This window comes from Mus pahari, chromosome X (genome assembly GCF_900095145.1).
Source record: "Mus pahari chromosome X, PAHARI_EIJ_v1.1, whole genome shotgun sequence".
Lineage (NCBI taxonomy): Eukaryota > Metazoa > Chordata > Mammalia > Rodentia > Muridae > Mus > Mus pahari.
In genome coordinates this window covers 91,312,252-91,332,509 of record NC_034613.1, presented here as the reverse complement: position 1 = coordinate 91,332,509, position 20,258 = coordinate 91,312,252, and the positions used below count along the sequence as shown (strand labels likewise).

The following is a 20,258-nucleotide window of genomic DNA, read 5'->3' as shown; positions in this document are numbered from 1 at the left end:
GAGAGAGAGAGAGAGAGAGAGAGAGAGAGAGAGAGAGAGAGAGAGAGAGAGCTATGTATCGGTGTGTATGTGTGTGCCCTCCAAAAGGCCGCATTGCTCAGCCTTTGAAGTTGGGTGGGAGGGGTTTGGCCCAGGCTGCCAGACATAGATTCCTTTTTCCTTTTGTAGTGGTTCTTCCTGTGCAGTAGAGGATATCTCAAAAGGATGATGAAAACTTAGAGGGAGGAATGGGAAGCCTTCTAAACCATGCCTGTTTCCCCTGTTATCAGGCATTTCCCTTGCCACTTTGTGGTGTTGAGCTGTCTTCCTCCACATTTGCTTTCATCTTCTCATTCTCCCTCCCATCCTCCTAATCCCTTTTCACATGTCAAGCCAGGAGCTGCAGTCTCTAATTTACAGAGGCGACAGGTAAGCGCTTACTGGTTTTGTTTGGGTGCTTCATCCTTCCTGTGAGCCTCTCAGCAGGACCAGGGCAGCCAGAGGTGTGTGGGACTTCCCCCTTGGGGGTCTCTAAGGCTCTTGCAAAGCCTCAGCTGGCCTGTGGCAATTGAGACTGTACACCCCCCCCCCAAATACTTGAACTATAACTGGAAACTACTTTACCTGGTTCACTGGTTGTTGTTCGGGAATTACACCAGCAGCTCAGAAAGATGCAGGCTCCCTATGTTGTGATGAAGGAAGAGTAGAAATGTCCGGAGTTTGAGGCCCTTAATTTGAGATTGAAGATGAATTAGTGTTTGCACTGGGAAATTATGTGAAAGAAAAATTTGAGGTAGTTGGAGAGGCTTTGGAGACACCCTGAGAAATCCCGAGTTTTCTTTCTTGTAAGTCTTGCGGGCTGTCATGAGGTTTGGCTCTGTCATGCTAGTGCTCCCATGAACCTATGCTTTCAGATATTACCACCTGCAAAAGAAAACTTTCCCTTTCTCTTTGCTGGACCCAGTTTTCCCCTCTGGGTCCAGTTTTCCTAGCAGAGCCTCTATTATCTTCACATCAGAGGAAGTGAGTGACAATAGATTACAGACCAAAAGAGAACACGATTGTTCTCTTTGGGCAAGTTATCAAACTGGCATATTGAAGTCTCCATCAGGAGCCTGTATTTTATCCAAAACAGCGACAGGTTTAGCACTGTGTTTTGACTGCTAGCGTGGTACTGGTCCCTGGAGAGCAAGGAAGAAATCGTGTATATTTTGACCTTCAGAGACAAGATTCTCCAAAAAGGGAATCCACTCAAAAGTTGTTCACTGCCTAACAGACACTAGTTGAATAGGCAGAGGGGTTAAGCAGCAGAAGAATTCAAATGGATCCTTCCACTGGCTGGAAATGCAGAAGTAAAGACTTGGCAGTGCAAGAAGAAGGGGGAGGTGTGAAGAGTAACACATTATCTAACAGAGTTGACTTCATTTCTAAAGATCTTTCCCTCAGAGAAAACTCCCATCCCAGGCAGTATCTCTGGTTGAATATATTTGAGGCATAAACAATACCAATCATTTAGAAACTCAGACAGTACAAAATGGGGGATGCTTTCAAATTCACTTTGTCATGCTAGTGTAATTGTATTTGCAGAACTCAGCCAATACAATTATCTTCTTGACCAATCTCTACTTGTTTTTGCAAAATTTCTTTATCGACATAGTAAGTACATTTCACTTAGCCATTGCTGGAGAGCTACTCCAATACACAGTGATTCAAAGCAACAAGAACTATTTTTCATCCTATGTAGTTTCTCTTCGGTCAGTAACTCAGACCTTGCTGAATTATGCTGTATTAGAGTCTTTCATGAGGTTAGAGTCAGGATGGCTGGTAGGGTAGTAGTTGATTTTAACTAATTAACATCTCTCCAGCTTTATTGACAAACATGTATTTAGTGCATACTGTGTGATGCTTCAATATTACATACTATGAAATTAGTACCAAACTCAAGTTAGTTAAGATACTGATTATCCGTGCCCCCTTTTATGATGAGAACAATTAAGATCTACTCTCAGCAGTTTATAAGACTATATACACTATAATTTATGATAATCATCCTGCTGTGCCTTAGATATTGACAATGTATTCATCTTGTAACTAAAAATTTGTACCCATTGGTCAAAAATTCCCCCTCTCCAGTGTTACTGACAACCTCTATTTTATCCTATTCTCAGTTTCTATGAGTCTGAGTTTTTAGATTCTTCATAATCTAAGTAACATGATACGGTATTGTCTCTGTCTTTGTTTGAATTCTTTTACTTTAATATAGTGCCCTCAAGAGTCATTCACATTGTCACAAATGTGAAGAAATTCATCTGTCAGTGGATACTTGGAAAGTTTTATATTTGCATATGTAAGTAAGGCTTCAATGAATATGGGACTGCACATAGTAGTTGCAATTCATTTAAGTCTACCCAGGAATAGATTGGTGAGTCAAATGGTACATCCAGTTAAAAAATATTTCGAGGTGTTTTTATATTGTGTAGCCCAGGCTAGCCTTGAATTTATGACTCCCTTAGGTGCCAGGATTACAGATTGCCACTGCCATCTTTGGCTTCCTTTTTTTATTTTTAGAGGAATGTCCATGTTATTTTTCATAGCGACTGCACAACTGAGCATTCTGAATGATGCCCAAGAGTTCCTATCCTTTCACATCTTTACCAACATTTGTTATCTATTATGGTTTTAATAATTGTTGTCCAATAATGCTTAAGGTCATGCATTTCTTTTTGATTAATGATGATAAGTACCTCTTTTTGTACCTGTTGGTTATTTTCATATCCCTGTTTTAAAGATGTCTGGTCAAGCCACATGTGTAAATGTCACTTTTATTCACTAGATGTAATTGTCATCTCAGAGGTTTATTGCTGAATAAACTCACACTTTCTAGCTCTTTCTGAACTCTTGCTGGCTGGTTCAACTCAGATGTTCTGGCCCAAACTCCTCTTCAAGATGACCAATTCAAACTGGCTTCTCTTGGTTTCTGGCTGAATTGTTCTGCTTGGAAAACTTGTCTCTGGCTGCATGAACTGAACTGCTCTGAACTGAATGGAACTGAACTTCACCGTACTTACGCACTGCTCTTTGAAGTTGCCTCTTTTTCTTATAAGAGTTGGGCATATCCTATCTTTGACTGATTTGTCACTTTGTCTGCCTCTCAATTAGACAACACTTTCAAACATGGAGTTCTCTTATACAAAATAACTTTACCTTCAGTCTTTGTGATTAAAGGTGTGTACTAAGGGCATATCTGTATTCCAGCCAGAGAGATTAAAGGTGTGTTATTCTAGTGGGATCACATAGACTCAGAAGGTCTTTGGATCAGATCTCTTACCAGAGCAGCCATGTTCCTGCATTAAAATTCCTCCACACATCTGCCCGTTGCAGTTTTGCTACTCAGTGACATAAATGCTTGATGCAATTGGATATTAAACACTTAATGGTTATACAATTCACAGATCAGTATTAAGTTCATTAGTAAGTTGTCCATTCATTTTGTTGATTATTTTCCAATGAAAAAATTTCCATTTATTGATGTTTATCTTTGATTTCTCTGCCTGTGCCTTTTGATGTCTTATCTAATAAAAACCACTGTGGAGACCAATGTCAAGGTGATTTTCCCCAAAGGATGGAAGGTAATGATTTCAAATCTTACATATTTCAGCTCTTTAATAATTTTGAATTAAAATTATGGCTATCCAATTTTCATAAGTGTTTACTGAGGCCTTCTTGAATCACCTGATTTCCTTGTAAAAGATTAACTGATTATATATATATATATATATATATATATATATATATATATATATATATGAGAATTAACTTCTTGGCTCTTTATGTGTTCCATTGTTTTATTATCTTTGAAACAGGAGCTGATGCAGCTTAGACTGGCATTGAACTTATTATGTAGCAGAAGATGACCTTGAACTTTTGATCCTCCTGAGTTCATCTCCCTAGTGTTGAATTTTCAGACATGTACCACGACACCTGGCTTATTACTTTTTCTTTTTATGTCAGTACCATGGTGTATTGGTTATGTGCTTTAATGATATAATTTGAAACTAGAAATTTTTATGCCTCCACCTTATGTATCAAGACTACTTTAACATTTTGCATCTTCATATGCGTTTTCGGGCTGTTTCAGTTTCTGTGAGAAGTATCATTTGAATTTTAGTAGAAATTGTATTGACTTTATAGTTAATTTAGTTATTATGGATTCTGTCTTTTTCTTCTTCTTCCCTCTCCTCTCTCCTCTCCTTTCCTTTCCTCTCCTCTCCTCTCCTCTCCTCTCCTCTCCTCTCCTCTCCTCTCCTCTCCTCTCCTCTCCTCTCCTCTCCTCTCGACGTTGTACATCGTGGTGCGGAGCCTAGTCCGCACCACGATGTACAACGTCCACAAGCAGCCCTCCCCTCCCCTCCCCTTCCCTCCTCTCCTCTCCTCTCCTTCTCTTCCCTCTCCCTCTCATTCCTCTCCCTCTTCTTTCTCTCCTCCGTTCCCTCTATCTTCATCTCTCTCATTCTCTCTCCCCTGCATCTTTCTTTTTTCTTTCTTGACTTGATAGATAGCGTAGGCTGTCTTTGAACTCATCATTTAGTCTAGGCCAACATGAAACTCATGACTTTTTTGCCTCAGCCTTCTAAATGCTAGTATTACAGGCATGTGACAACATGTATAGCTTTAGTATAGACATTTTAGTAATATTAATTCTAATATTTGTAGGGTTTTTCTGCTTATTTGTTTTGTTCCCTATTTTAGGGAGGAATCCATGTGTTGGTCTTCCTTATTCTTGATTTTCTTGTGTTTTGGAGATTGTATCTTGGATATTCTAGTTTTGTTCCATTTCTTTTATCATTGTTTTAAAGTTCACAGTGAATAGATATTTTACTTCATTAAATTTATTTCTAAATATTATTTTTTCTAAATTTTAACATTTTTATTTTCTGCTATCAAAATACACTGTTTTATTTTTAATAAAAAATTCATGCATTTTTGCCATTACTTTCCCCTCCCCCAACTCCTTCCAAATCCTCTCTCCCTAAATACTCAACTTCAATTTTCCTCCCCCTTAAGGAAAACCAAACAAAAACGTAGAAATAATTAAATTGTATGTGTTGGGGGGATGGTTAATGAATTCCATGTCTGTGTGGGTGGTTGTAAATATCAGAAAAGGACATTCCTTGGAACTGGAATTATAGGCAATTGTGAGCCACCTGATGTGGATGTTTGGAACAGAACTGAGATCTTCTGTGAGAACAATAAGTGCTCTTAACTCCTTAACCATCTCTCATGGTTTTTTTTTTTTTTTAATTTTGATGCTATTGTAAAAAGGATAGTGTTGCATCTCACAGATCTTTCAAAGTTCCATATGATAAAGGTTTGCTCTCCACGTGTCTCTATTGAAAAGGAGTGCAATCCTCTGAGGGATGGGACCTTGAGGGAGTCCATTGGGCTCTCAAAGAGGGTCATGGGCCTCCATACTTCCTTTCCTTGCTTTGATTCTTGGCTCATAAGATTTTTGATTTTGATCTGCCATGTGTTTTCACCATGATGTGCAGCCTTGCTACAGGCTGAAAGTAAAGTGGATCATTCCATCAATGGACTGGAAACTTCAAAATCATGAGTTAAAATAAACATTTTCATTTTCTGAGTTAATTATCTTAGGGATTACTTTACATGGATGGAAAGCAGACTGCTGCTGCTTGTTTTACTTCTTTCTGTCTTTCTTTCTTTCTTTCTTTTTCTTTTCTTTTTTTTTGTTTTTGTTTTTGTTTTTCAAGACAGGGTTTCTCTGTGTAGTCCTGGCTGTCCTGGAACTCACTTTGTAGCCCAGGCTGGCCTCAAACTCAGAAATCCACCTGCCTCTGCCTCCCAAGTGCTGGGATTAAAGGTGTGCGCCACCACTGCCCGGCGTTTTACTTCTTTCTAAGATACTTTATTGTGTGTAGAATGCCATGGATTTTGTATACTGATATATCTTGCAAGTTTACTGAACTTGTCACATGTTACACTTTTGGGTGGAATTTTTTTTTACCAAAACAAGGTTGTTTATTAAAGCAAAACTTTGTAACATTATGTTCCACTCATGATCCTTTTCATGTAGGAAATTTCTACATGACCCCAGTATATGAATATGTAAAATGAGTATACAAATAAAGCCTTTACTGAAAGCAAACTACAAATACATTTAAATATTATTATGCATATTACTTTATCACTTATTAAGGACAAAGCAAATTTTTCTATTAATAAGATGACTATGCTCATTTATTTATTTTTTATTTTATTTTATTATTATTTTCTTTATTTAGATTTCAAATGCTATCCCGAAAGTTCCCTATACCTCCCCCCCGCCCCTGCTCCCCTACCCACCCACTCCACTACTTGGCCCTGGCCTTCCCCTGTGCTGGGTCACATAAACTTTACAAGACCAAGGGGTCTCTCTTCCCAATGATGGCCAATTAGGCCATCTTCTGCTATATATGCAGCTAGAGACACGAGCTCAGGGGGTACTGGTTAGTTCATATTGTTGTTGCACCTACAGGGTTGCAGCCCCCGACAACTCCTTGGGTACTTTCTCTAACTCCTCCACTGACTGTGAGCATCCACTTCTGTGTTTGCCAGGCACTGGCATAGCCTCACAAGAGGCCGCTATATCAGGGTCCCTTCAGCAGAATCTTACTGGCATGTGCATTAGTATCTGGGTTTGGTGGCTGATGATGGGATGGATTCCCGGATGGGGTAGTCTCTGGATAGTCCATAGGTTTCATAAATATAAGATCATACCATGTGTCTTAGTTAAGGTTTCTATTGCTGTGCTAAAACACCATGATCAAAACCAGTTGTGGAAGAAATGGTTTATTTTGTATTAAAATTTCAGGTCATACTCCATCACTGAAGGAAGTAAGGAAGAATCTCTAGATGGGGGAACTGAGGCAAAAATCGATGCAGACACTATGGAGGAATGCTGCTTACTGGTTTGTTCCACATGGCTTGCTCAGGCTGTTTTTTATTATCAGTGGAGACCACCAGCCTAGGGACAGTAGTATTCACAGTGAGCTGTTCCTTTCCACATCAATCATTAATCAAAACCAAACCAAACCTAAACCACCCTAGAAATGCCCACAGAATAATCTTTTGGCAGTATTGTCCCAATTAAGATTCTCTTTTATCCATTAATATGTAAGCCAAGGTGAGGGGAGCAATTTCTTGGTTGATGTTTCCTCTTCCCAGATAAGATTACTCTAGCTTTCATTAAGTTGACAAAAAGCTAGCCAGCATAATCCCTCTTCCCATCCATGCTGAAATGGTAACTGGCTTGATCTTGTATAGGTCTTGTGAAGGTAATGAGAACCGATTTTAGTTCATGAGAACAAAGGCCATGCTATATTAACAAAACAAAACAAAACAAAAACAACAAAACAAACAAACAAATAAACAAAAAACCAAAAAAAAAAAAAAAAGAACAAACCAAAAACCCCAAGCAAACCACACCAGCATTTAAACCAGCTCTACATTCGCCAGCACTTAAACTCTTTCCACCCCCTTTTCTGAAATGCTTCTTGCACCTTAGGGAGTGTCTTAGGGTTTCACTACTTGAACAGACACTACGACCAAGGCAAGTCTTATAAAGGACAGCATTTAATGGGGCTGGCTTACAGGTTTGGAGATTCAGTCCAGTATCATGAAGGTGGGAGTGTGGAAGCATCTAGGCAGGCATGGTGCAGGCAGAGCTGCGAGTTCTACATCTTCATCTGAAGGCTGTTAGTGGAAGACTTCCTCCTAGGCAGCTAGGTTGAGGGAATTTAAGCCCATCCCCACCGTGACACACCCATTTCAACAAGTGCCACTCCTTGAGCATATACAAGCCATTACAGGGAGTTTAGTATAAATGCCTCACTTAGGGATAGACACAAAATCATTTATTCTCAGCACTTTAATCAGTTATGAATCACTGCACTGACTCTTGCCTATTAAAAAAAAGGAGCTTCTTTGATCATGAGAGAGAGCAGAATTAATTCACGGATATAAACATAAACATTTGTAAGGCAGTTTGAGAACATGTCCATATAGCAAAGCAGTTGTAGTAGGTTATCCCATAGGACCAGCATTTTAGGCTATGGGCTTTTGATCAGGTTTACAGTGTACACATTCCCTCCTGTAGAGCAGGCCTTAAGTAGAATGAGAAAGCGGCTCTCCAACAGTCATGCCACTATTGCATCACAGGCACATGTTGCCTGGCCAGTCAGTTTTGTAGCATGTGGAATGCATTACTGGGTAAGCTCACTGATGGCATTTCCCCCCAGTGGCTTACAAAGTACCTTTTGGCATAATGAGATTATCTTTTATTAGTATTTGTTGAAGATTGCTCCATATTGTTTGTCGCAAATAGTATGCAATTTTTTTTCTTTTAACCTGTCTGGCTTTGATAACAGGTAAATGTCAGCCTTGTAAATGAGTTTGGAAGTATGAACATCTTTCTTTCTTTTTTTTTTTTTTGGAAAGAATTTGGGAGTGGGTTAGTATTAATTCTTTAAATATTTGGATGAATTTAGGCATTAAATTATCATAGCTTCTATTTGTTGGGATGTTTTTAATTATTGAATTATTTTCTTTTATTATCTGTTCTGTCTTTTTATTCATAATCTGACCTTGAGATGGTTTATGTTTCTATTATTTTTTCCAACAATGAACTTATTTATTCACTTTACATCCAGATCATGCCTCCCTTCTCTTCCCAATCCCAACTTTACACATCCCTCCCTCATTACTCCCTCCTCTTCAGAGAAGGAGAAGACCCCCACATGGGTACCAATCCACTCTGGTGTATAAAGTTACAGCAGGATTAAGTGCATTCTCTTCCACTGAGCCCAGAGAAAGCAGCCCAGCACGGGGAAGGGGATCCAAAGGAAGCAACTAAGTCAGAGATAGCCCCCTCTTCAATTGTTAGGGAACACATAAAAACCAAGCTGCATATCTGCTACAAATGTGTAGGGAGCCTAGGTCCAGCCCACGCATGCTTATTGATTGGTGGTTTAGTCTTTGTGAGCCCCTATGGGCTCAGGTTAGTTTATTCTGTCGGTCTTGTCAAGTCCTTGACCACTCTGGCTCCCTCAGTTCTAATCATCCAAAAGACTCCCTGATCTCTGCATAATGTTTGGCTGTGCATCTCTGCATCTGTTTCTATCAGTTGCTGGATGAAACCTCTCAGAAGACAGTTATGCTAGGCTTCTGTTTGCAAGGATAGCAGAGTATCATGGCTCTCTCCTATAGGGTGGGTCTCAAGTTGGTCCAGCCGCTATTCCCTCAAACTGCTCCATCTTTCTTCCTGTACATCTTGTATAGAGGACAAATTTTGGGTCAAAAGTATTGTGGGTGGTTTGGTGTCACTCTTACCCCCTTGGAGGTTCTACCTGGCTACAGGAGGTGGCCACTTCAGTTTCTATAATCCCAGTTGCTAAGAGGCTCAACTAGGGTCACTCCCATAGACACCTCCAGGACCAACCCTTCCCCTTCCCAAGTCTCTGGCTCATCCCAGAGATGCCCCTCCACTCACAGATTTCCATTCTCTCTCCTAGCCCTAGCTTGCCACCCCTGACTCCTGATCTTCACATCCTTCCCCCTCTCTACCCTGTCTCCCACCCAGTTCACTCCCTCTATCATCAACTTTCAATACCTATTTTATTTCCCCGTCTGCGTGAGATTCAAACATCCTCCCTTGGGCCCTCCTTGTTACTTAGATTCTTTGGGTCTGTGGATTGTTATTGTTATTATGCATGGACATCCTATACTTTATAGCTAATATATACTTGTAAGTGTATACATACTATGTGTATCTTTCTAGGTCTGGGTTACCTCATCCAGGATGGTATTTTCTAGTTCTATCCATTTGCTTGTGAAATTCATGATCTCCTCATTTTTAATAGCTGAGTAGTATTCCATTGTATAAATGTACCATATTTTCTTTATCATCCATTGAGCGGCATCTAGGTTGTTTCCAGTTTCTGGCTATTATGAATATAGCTACTATGAACATAGTTGAGGAAGTATCCTTGTGGTATGGTGGAGCAACTTTTGGGTATACATCCAGAAAGCTTGGTCTTGAGGTAGAGCTATTCCCAATTTTCTGAGAAACCACCAGATTGATTTCCAAAGTAGTTGTACAAGTTTGCATGCCTATCAGTAATGGAGGAGTGTTCTCCTTGCTCTATATTCTTGCCAGCATGTGCAGTCAGTTGAGTTTCTGATCTTAGCCATTCTGATGTGTGTAAGATGGAATCTCAGTGTCATTTTGATTTGAATTTCTGGATGACTAAGGATGTTGAACATTTCTTTAAGTGTTTCACAGCCATTAGAGATTCCTATGTTTACCTGTTATCTCAATTTTAAATTGGGTTATTCAGTTTGTCCAATTTCTTGAGTCCATTATATATTTTGGATATTAGCCATCTGTAGAATGTAGGGTTAGTGAAGATCCTTTCTAATTGTTTAGGCTGGCATTTTGTCCTATTAATAGTTTCCTTTGCCTTACAGAAGCTTTTCAGTTTCATGAGGTGCCATTTATTAATTGTTGATCTTATTGCCTGAGCTATTGGTGGTCTGTACAGGAAGTTGTCTCTTGGGCCAATGTGTTCGAGGAAGTTCCCTACTTTCTGTTCTATTATATTTAGTGAATCCACTCTTATGTTGAGGTCTTTGATTTACTTGGACTTTTGTTTTCATCAGGGTGATAAATATGGATCTATTTTCATTTTTCTGCATGCAGACATCCAGTTAGACTAGCACCATATGTTGAAGATACTTTCTTTTATTCCACTGTATGTTTTTGACTTCTTTGTTAAAAATAAGTGTCCTTTGGTATGTGACTTTATTTCTGTTTTTTTGATCAACCTGTCCTTTTTTATGCCAATAACATGCACTGATTTTTTTTACATGCACTGATTTTTTCTTTTCTTTTTAAATTATTGTTTTGTAATATAGCTTGAAATCAGGGATAGTGATACTTCCAGAAGTTCTTTTATTGTACAGGATTGTTTTTGTTATCCTGGAGTTTTTGTTTTTCCATATGGAGTTGAGAATTGCTCTTTCAAATATTGATGGGAATTGCACTGAATCTGTAGATTGCTTTTGGTAAGATGGCCATTTTTTCCTATGGTAATCCTACCTATCCATGAGCATGGTAGATATTTCCATCTTCTGATATCTTCCTTAATTTCTTTTTTATAGGTCTTGGTTGGTTAGAGTTACACCAAGATATTTTATATTATTTTCGGCTAATGTGAAGAGTTTTATTTCCCTAATTTCTTTCTCAGTCGATTTATTGTTTGTATAAAGAAAGGAAGGCTACTGGTTTTTCTTTCAGTTAGTTTTGTGTCTAGCCACTTTGCTGAAGTTTTATTTTTAATCAACTGTAAGAATTCGCTGGTAAAATGTTAGGGGTCACTTATGTATACTATCATATCATCTGCCAATAGTGATACTTTGACTTCTTTTCCAATTTGTATCCCCTTGATCTCTACTAGTTGTCTTATTGGTCTAGTTAGAATTTCAATTACTATATTTTAGCAGAATTGCCTAAGTTTCCCTTCATTTAATTTGCTGTTGGCTATTTGCTTGCTGTATACTGCCTTTATTGTATTTAGGTATGAGTCTTGTATTTCTGATCTCTCCAAGACTTTTAACATGAAGGGGTGTTGGATTTTGCTAAAGGTTGTTTTTCACTCTCTAGTGAGATGATCATGTGCTTTTGTTTCTTTCAGTTTGTTTATATGGTGAATTACATTGATGGATTTTTTTGAATGTTGGATAATAAAGCCTACTTAATCATTGTAAATGATGTTTTTGATGTGTTCTTGGATTCAGTTTGTGAGGTTTTTTTTGAGAATTTTTACATCAATATTCATAAAGAAAATTGGTCTGAAGTTCTTTCTTTTTTAAAATTAATTAATTAATTAATTTACCTTTTGCTTTTCTTTTTTTCCCAATTTTTTATTAGGTATTTACTATGTTTACATTTCAAATGCTATCCCAAAAGTCCCCTATACCCTCCCCCTGCCCTGCTCCCCTATCCACCAACTCCTACTTCTTGGCACTGGTCTTCCCCTGTACTGGGGCATATAAAGTTTGCCAGACCTAGGGGCTTCTCTTACCAATGATGAGCGACTAGGCTATCTTCTGCTACACATGCAGCTAGAGACATGAGCTCTGGGGGTACTGGTTAGTTCATATTGTTGTTCCACCTATAGGGTTGCAGACCTCTTCAGCTCCTTGGGTACTTTCTCTAGCTCCTCCATTGGGGTCCCTGTGTTCCATCCAATAGATGACTGTGAGCATCCACTTCTGTGTTTGCCAGGCACTAGCATAGCCTCACAAGAGACAGCTATATCAGGGTCCCTTCAGCAAAATCTTGCTGGCATATGCAATAATGTCTGGGTTTGGTGGCTGATGATGGGATGGATCCCCAGATGGGGCAGTCTCTGGATGGTCCATCCTTTTGTCTCAGCTCCAAACTTTGTCTCTGTAACTCCTTCCATGGGTATTTTGTTCCCTATTCTAAGGAGGGACAAAGTATCCACACTTTGGTTTTCTGTCTTCTGTAAGATCGAGAATTGACAAATGGGACCTCATAAAATTACAAAGCTTCTGTAAGGCAAAAGACACTGTCAATAAGACAAAAGGCCACCAACAGACTAGGAAAGGATCTTTACCAATCCTAAATCAGATAGGGGACTAATATCCAATATATTTAAAGAATTCAAGAAGATGGACCCCAGAAAATCAAATAACCCCATTAAAAAATGGGGCACAGAGCTAAACAAAGAATTCTCAACTGAGGAATATCGCATGGCTGAGAAGCACCTGAAAAAATGTTCAATATCCTTAATTATTAGGGAAATGCAAATTAAAACAACCCTGAGATTCCACCTCACACCAGTCAAAATGGCTAAGATCAAAAATTCATGTGACAGCAGATGCTGGTGAGTATGTGGAGAAAGAGGAACTCCATTGTTGGTGGGATTGTAGGCTTGTACAACCACTCTGGAAGTCAGTCTGGTGGTTCCTCAGAAAATTGGACATTGTCCTACCGGAGGATCCAGCAATACCTCTCCTGGGCATATATCCAGAAAATGTTCCAACTTGTAATAAGGACACATGTTCCACTATGTTCATAGCAGCTTTATTTATAATAGCCAGAAGCTGGAAAGAACCCAGATGTCCCTCAACAGAGGAATGGATACAGAAAATGTGGTACATTTACACAATGGAGTACTACTCAGCTATTAAAACAATGAATTTATGAAATTCCTAAGCAAATGGATGGATCTGGAGGATATCATCCTGAGTGAGGTAACCCAATCACAAAAGAATGACATGATGTGATAAGGCTTCCATGAACATGATGTATTGTTATTTTTGTAGATATAACTTCATTGTTCTGGCATAAATGGTTTGGAGTGATACTTTCTTATTTATAGTGTAGTTATTTGAAGTATTTCTCATATACATTTACATAGATAGATTTGTGTTGAGAACATTTCAGTCGTCATTTGAGAGTTTTACAGAAGAAGCATGCATCTTCAGGTACCTCTTGTTTTTATTCCAAGATCCAATATATTATTTTTTCCTCTATATGGTCTTTAGGGATGGAACCTAGGAACGTGTACACCATAGACAATCCTTATATCTCTTTTTAATTTTTTCCATTTAGAGAAATGTCAATGTTCTTTTGGGTTACATTTCTCAATGATAAATGGTTGGTATCCTTTTCATTTGAGGACATCTTCATTTCCACTCTTACTGAAAGTTACTTTTGCTGAATATAAAATATAAAATTTCACACATTTAAGATGAGATAGTAAAATTTGTAGCATTCCTCTTTCAAAATATCTGTTAAGCCCATCATTTATTTGTATTCACATTTCTATAATAAGAGCAGTGGTGTATGACTAGGGCTAATGCTAAGACTTCTGATGTGGTACATTGCGGATGGAATAAATCATAATATTATGGGTAGAGAACCATATCAATATTTTTAAATGCTTCTCCAAGTGATTTCAATGTGTAGCAAGACTCAAACTGTTGCCCATTTACAGCTGGACACTTAATGCCTGGATTGGCACTTTATGTGTAGTTTGTTCTAAGTCAATATTTGTTTAAAGAAACCAACTTAAGTATAAATTGACATTATAATGATAAGTTTTTAAATAATTCTATAGCACTTAAGTGGTGCCCTAACTTATGGAAGAGATTTAGTTCCAGTTTAATTTCATAAGCTCATATTGAGACCTACTATATGGGGGTATTGAACTTGTTTAACTCAATAAGACATAATTCCTGCCATTGGATATCTTATGCTTTACTGAGAAAGACAGGCCCATGATGAGATTTTTAAATTTTATTGTAGTTGGCAGAAGCCACAGAATTTTGTGTAAGATAGTCAGAGGTGATTAATTTTTGCCTGGGTAGTGAAGCAAAGGAGACATTAACAGTCTCTTGCGACATTTTTGGGAAAGAGTCAGAGAGTTTCAGATATGAGGAAATGACTGGTTTTTCCTAAATAGGAGAGATTGCCATTGGTCACCTTCAAGGAGTGGTACAACCCTGGTTGTCAGAGACCTATCACTTGAAACCTGGAGGGTTCACCTAGATGCTTTTTCTGTTGTGCTCCTCAAAACAGTTTGTGATGTCATTGGGTGTGGATGATTGTCATTTAATACAGGAAGAATGCAAGGCTCAGAGACATTAAGTGATTTTCTTTTCAGTGTTACATAGCCCGTCGACAGGAATGTGAGGACTGATTTCCTACATTTGCTACACTGTGAGGGCATGAAAAGCAAGTTTGGGCCAGCTTCTTGAGGGCCTTCCATTCAACTCTTCTGAGTTTAGACATTCTTGACAGGCTATGGGAAGCCATGGAAAGATTTTGAACAGTGGGAGTGACTGTGCATGTTGACTGGTCTTTGCCACTTGAGTACTCACTGTTTGGCACTTAAAAAGCAAGCTGACAAGTTAGTTTTACACCCCTATCAGCAAGTCAGAACCTGGTAGTTTGTGGTCAAACTGTTTATGTACTTTCTTTTAACAGTTTTTCTCTCAGCCGCTTTCTGCTTTATTTAACGGCATTCCAGTCATTTCCATCTGTCCTCTATTAGTGACCAACCTTAAAGGAGCCTTGGCGTGTCCCTCCATCCCATCCTGCCTTAATGAGAAAACGGAGTTCTCTAATTCTGAAATCAGACCCAGCCAAACAAGCAAAGACACAATCGCTTTGGACATGGAACACTGAAATGGTGATTAATCTTCTTCCTGAACATTCTTGTCAAACGCTTACTTCACCTCGCACTTTCTTCATTTCTGAAAAAACATCTGGCATGCAGCTCTCCCCCCTCCTTTCTACATGTTGCCTAATTTCTTCCCTCCTCTTTTCTTGTCTTCTAATTTTGCCACTTGGGGAAGAAAATTCTAAAAGCAAGATGAGGGTGTCATAGAGCCAGATGCCTGGTGTTATCTTGCAGATCCCTCATACAACATTGTGACAGAGGTCAGGATAGAGACCACTCCCTTTATGACAAGGCAGGACATATATATAACAAAATAAATGAAAGTTAAGGAAAGGACAAAATGAACAAAGATCAGGGGCTCCCAATGGTCTGGACATACTATGCTTTACAAGCTACAATTTTTAATGATGCAGGTCCTGAGTGATGCTCATGGAATTGGTGAGGATGTGGAGGTATTAAATTGTAAAGCTTGGTTCCTTTTGGAATGGTAAGTGTCAAGGCACACAGGGTTGCAAGACTTCTTAGAATACTGCTTTCTTTTACTTTGTTTGTTTTGGTTTTGGTTTTAGACTTTTCATTTTGAAATAATTTTAGACTCATAAGAAGTTGAAAGAATTGGACAGAGAGTTCCCATGTATCCTTTACCCAAGCTCCCTCAATGATAACATTTTACATAACCATGCTAAAATTTCAACACCAAGAATTCATTTTAGTACAGAATACACTTTAATTACGGTCTGAGAAGCTCTAGCAGATTTTATGTTGTAGATATTGAGAGACAGGACTTTTAGGGAACCAATTAAGGTTATATGAGGTCACAATTGGGGAATTCTAATCCTGTAAATTGGTGTCACAATAAGGGAGGAAGAGAGGGGCTGAAGAGATGGATCAGCAGGCAAAGGCATTGGCGGTTCTTTCAGAGAGTCTATTTCGATTCCTAGCACTCACATGGCAGCTGGCAGCTTTGTGTGTCTGTATTATCAGGACACTTGATACTTTCTTCTGACATCTGAGGTCACTGGATACACATGGCGTACATACATACATACAGGCAAAACATCTATACACATGACATAGACTTTAAAAAGGGAGGAAGAGTCACTGAAGTCTTCCCCCAAGTGCAAAGGCATAGAGAAAAGGCAGCTTTCTACAAGCCAGAAAGAGAAACCTAATCAGAAACCAACTATGATATGGTGATAATGGACTTCTTACTTGCAGAACTACAAGGAAATGAAAGTGTTTTTCAAACCATTCAGTCTGTGGTACTTTGTTATCTCAGCCCAAGCAGATGAATGCAATCATATTCCATTTTACTAGCTTTTGTATTCAGGGAGTTCCTTTTTTGGCATGTAGTACTACGTTTTCTGAGGCTGCCATAAGTACCACAGTCTTTGTGACTTTAAGAACAGAAACGTACATAGGCACAGGGGAAATTTTCCTGAAGAGAACACCAATAGCTTATGCTCCAAGATCAAGAATTGACAAATGGGACCTCATAAAATTACAAAGCTTCTGTAAGGCAAAGGACACTGTCAATAGGGCAAAATGGCAACCAACAGATTGGAAAAAGATCTTTACCAACCCTACATCTGATAGAGGGCTAATATCCAATATATACAAAGAACTCAAGAAGTTAGACTCCAGAGAACCAAATAACCCTATTAAAATGGGGTATAGAGCTAAACAAAGAATTCTCAACTGAGGAATACCGAATGACTGAGAAGCACCTAAAGAAATGTTCAGCATCCTTAGTCATCAGGGAAATGCAAATCAAAACAACCCTGAGATTCCACCTCATACCAGTCAGAATGGCTAAGATCAAAAACTCAGGTGACAGCTGGTAAGGATGTGGAGAAAGAGGAACACTCCTCCATGGCTGGTGTGATTGCAAGCTGGTACAACCACTCTGGAACTCATTTTAGCTGTTCCTCAGAAAATTGGACATAGTACTACCTGAGGACCCAGCTATACCATTCTTGGGCATATACCCAGAAGATGCTCCAACATGTAATTAGGACACATGCTCCACTAGGTTCATAGCTCCCAGGGGCTAAACTACCAACCAAAGAGTACACATGGAGGGACCCATGGCTCCGGCTGCATATGTAGCCAAGGATGGGCTTGTTGGACATAAATGGGAGGAGAGGCCCTTGGTCCTGAGAAGGTTCAATGACCCAGTGTAGGGGAATCCCAACACAGGGAAGTAGGAGTGGGTGGGTTGGTGAGGAGGGGGGGATAGGTTAGCAGGTTTTGGGAGGGGAAACCAGGAAAGGGGATACTATTTGAAATGTAAATAAAGGAAATATCTAATTAAAAAAAAAAAGAACAGAAATGTAGTTTTCACAGTTCTGGAAGCTAAAGGTCCAAGTGAAGATGACAACAGAGTTGACTTCAATGAGGCCCCTCTCTTTGGCTTGTACATGGTTACTACCTGTTGTCAGTTCTTTACATGGTTATTACTGTGTGCATGCATGCATGCATCCAGTGTCTCTCAGTTCCTGAGCCCTCTCAAAATTATGCTCATTTATTTATTTTTAGAATGATATCTAATCAGATTGGATTAAGGCCAACTCCACTGGCCTCATTTCAACCCATCACCTCTTTAAAGACTCTGCCTTCACAAATAGCCATGTTTTTGAGGTTCTGAGGCTCCAACATGAATTTCTGGGTGCACAGTCCAATCTATAACAACTGTTGTGATAGTTGCTGTGTGAAGAGTTGTTAACCAACAGTCCAAGAGAAGAATGTTCTATGAACACAGATCCTCTTGTGCTTCAACTTCATACTTAAACAATCCTTTATCCACTTTCCCTGGCACTATTTATTTTTCCATCACTAAAATTTCTTTTTGTGTGTTAAATAAAATTTTATTTATGGCCAGGTCCATCTGAGCATAATTTCTCCATAATTTCTGGGTGAGTCTGGCTCAGGTCGTTCTCTTTACACTTTGGCCTAGCTAGAATTTGCATCCATATGCTCTCTCAGTGAGTCTTCCTGATTCTTTGCCCTTTAACACCTTTCTGTGCCCAGAACCAGTTGGTAGACACACCAAACAACCTTTGTGGCCCTCACCCAAGCAATTCCAAAACCCTCTAAAATCCCTATGACATACTGGTTACCACTGAATTGGATCACCTACCCCAGTCTTGCCAATTACTAACCAACACTGAGTATTTGAAGAACTGACCTGGTTACCCCCCCCCCACCTGACCTAAAATTCACCCAGGTTTAGGAAACAGCAAAAATGGGACCAAGCCTCCACTTGAGACAGGCCACCTAGAATGTCATATCATACACACAGCCAACAAAATAAACCTGCTGCTTAGGTCCCATCACAAAAATAAAAACAACATATAAGACCAAGATAATATGCTTCCACCTCCTCAAGACCACTGGTTCTATAGAAATGGTCGTGTATAGGAATTACCTAGATAACCACCAGGACACAAAATTTAAAAGAACAATTATAAACATGGTTGCGCTAATTAGTTTGTTTTGTTGTTGTTGTTTTTTGTTTTTGTTTTTTTGTTTTGGTCAACTTCACACAAGTTAGCACTATCTAGGAATAAGGAACTCAGGTGAGTAATTGCATCAATTAGTTTGGCCTGTAGGTTACGTGTGGGGGGGGGGCGTTTTCTTGATTAATGATTGATATGGAAGGGGCTATCCCACTGTCGGTATTTCTATCTTTAGGCAAGTGGTCCTGCATTCTATAAGAAAGCAGGCTGATTAAATGGCCTCCCTCCATGCCTCTTGTTTCAATTCCTGCCCCCAGGTTCCTGCATTGCGTTCCTGCCCTGGCCTCCCTCAATGTAACCTGTAACCTGTGAGGTAAAAATAAATCCTTTCCTCCTCAAGTCACTTTGGGCCATGGTGTTTATCACAGCAACAGGCAACTAGGACAGAAATTGGTACTAGAGAATGTGATATTGCTGTGACAGACATGACCATGTTTTCTTTCAGAGGATTGCAGAAGGATTTTGGAAAATGGGCTAGAAAAGCTGCTGAGTACCTGGAGCTTAGTAGCCTACTCTCTGAGAGCTCAAAAGATAGCAATGTTGAGAGAGGTGTAAATGATTGAGGCTGGTGTATTGAGTTTTAGGGGGAAGCAAAGACTGTCAAGGTCATTTGTATGATATTTTGAATTAAGACTATGTGGATTCTGGTCATCTGGAGATGTGAATTGGCTGTAATTAAGAAGAGATCAGCATCTCTTTTCCTCCCATGTGCCATTGAAGACCCCATTGTCATCATGGGACACCTTTCTACCTGGAGTTATCAGTATTATAAGAACAAGCCATACCCAAAATCTTGCTTCCATTGATGTGTCCCTGATGCTAAGATCTGCATCTTTGACTTGAGACAGAAAAAGGCCAAAGCTGATGAATTTCTGCCTCGTGGCCACGTGGCGAAAGATGAATCTGAGCAACTCTCTTCCAATGCCTCGAAAGCTGCCTGTATTTGTGGCAGCAAACACATGGTAAAGAGTTGTGGCAAGAATGGATTTCATATTCGAGTGAGGCGCCATCCTTTCCATGTCATACAAAACAACAAGTTGTTGTCCCATGCTGAGGCTGGCAGGTTCCAGAAAAGTATGCATGGTGCCTTGGGAAGCCCCAAGGCACAGTGACAAGGGTTCACATTGGCAAGGTCATCATTGTTAAGTCTCAAACCCTGGAACAAATGGCTGAGGTGCCTATTTAACACATCAAAGTGAACCTGGTCATGAGGTTCTTCATCATCCCTTAGTCCCTGCCTGTTATAGGTATGACTGCACCTCCTACCACCTTCTACCCTAAACTTGTCTAGTCCAGAGGCTGGACTGCCTATTTCCAGCTGCCCTTCCCTATATAATCCAGCCATTTTAGTTAACTCTCTCTTTAGTGTACTCTGTACTCTCATGGTCTCTTGTTTTCCTGGTCTCCTGGCTCTCTCCTCCATCCTCTCCCCTTTCTTCATATGGTTTGGCCCAGGGTCATGTCCACTCGACTCTCCCAGATGTCTCTG

General features: G+C 39.5%; 1 pseudogene; it reads left to right on the top strand.

The window, feature by feature from the left end:
• Positions 1-20,258, top strand: part of LOC110314444 — a 90,102-nt pseudogene that overhangs the window by 56,249 nt on the left and 13,595 nt on the right.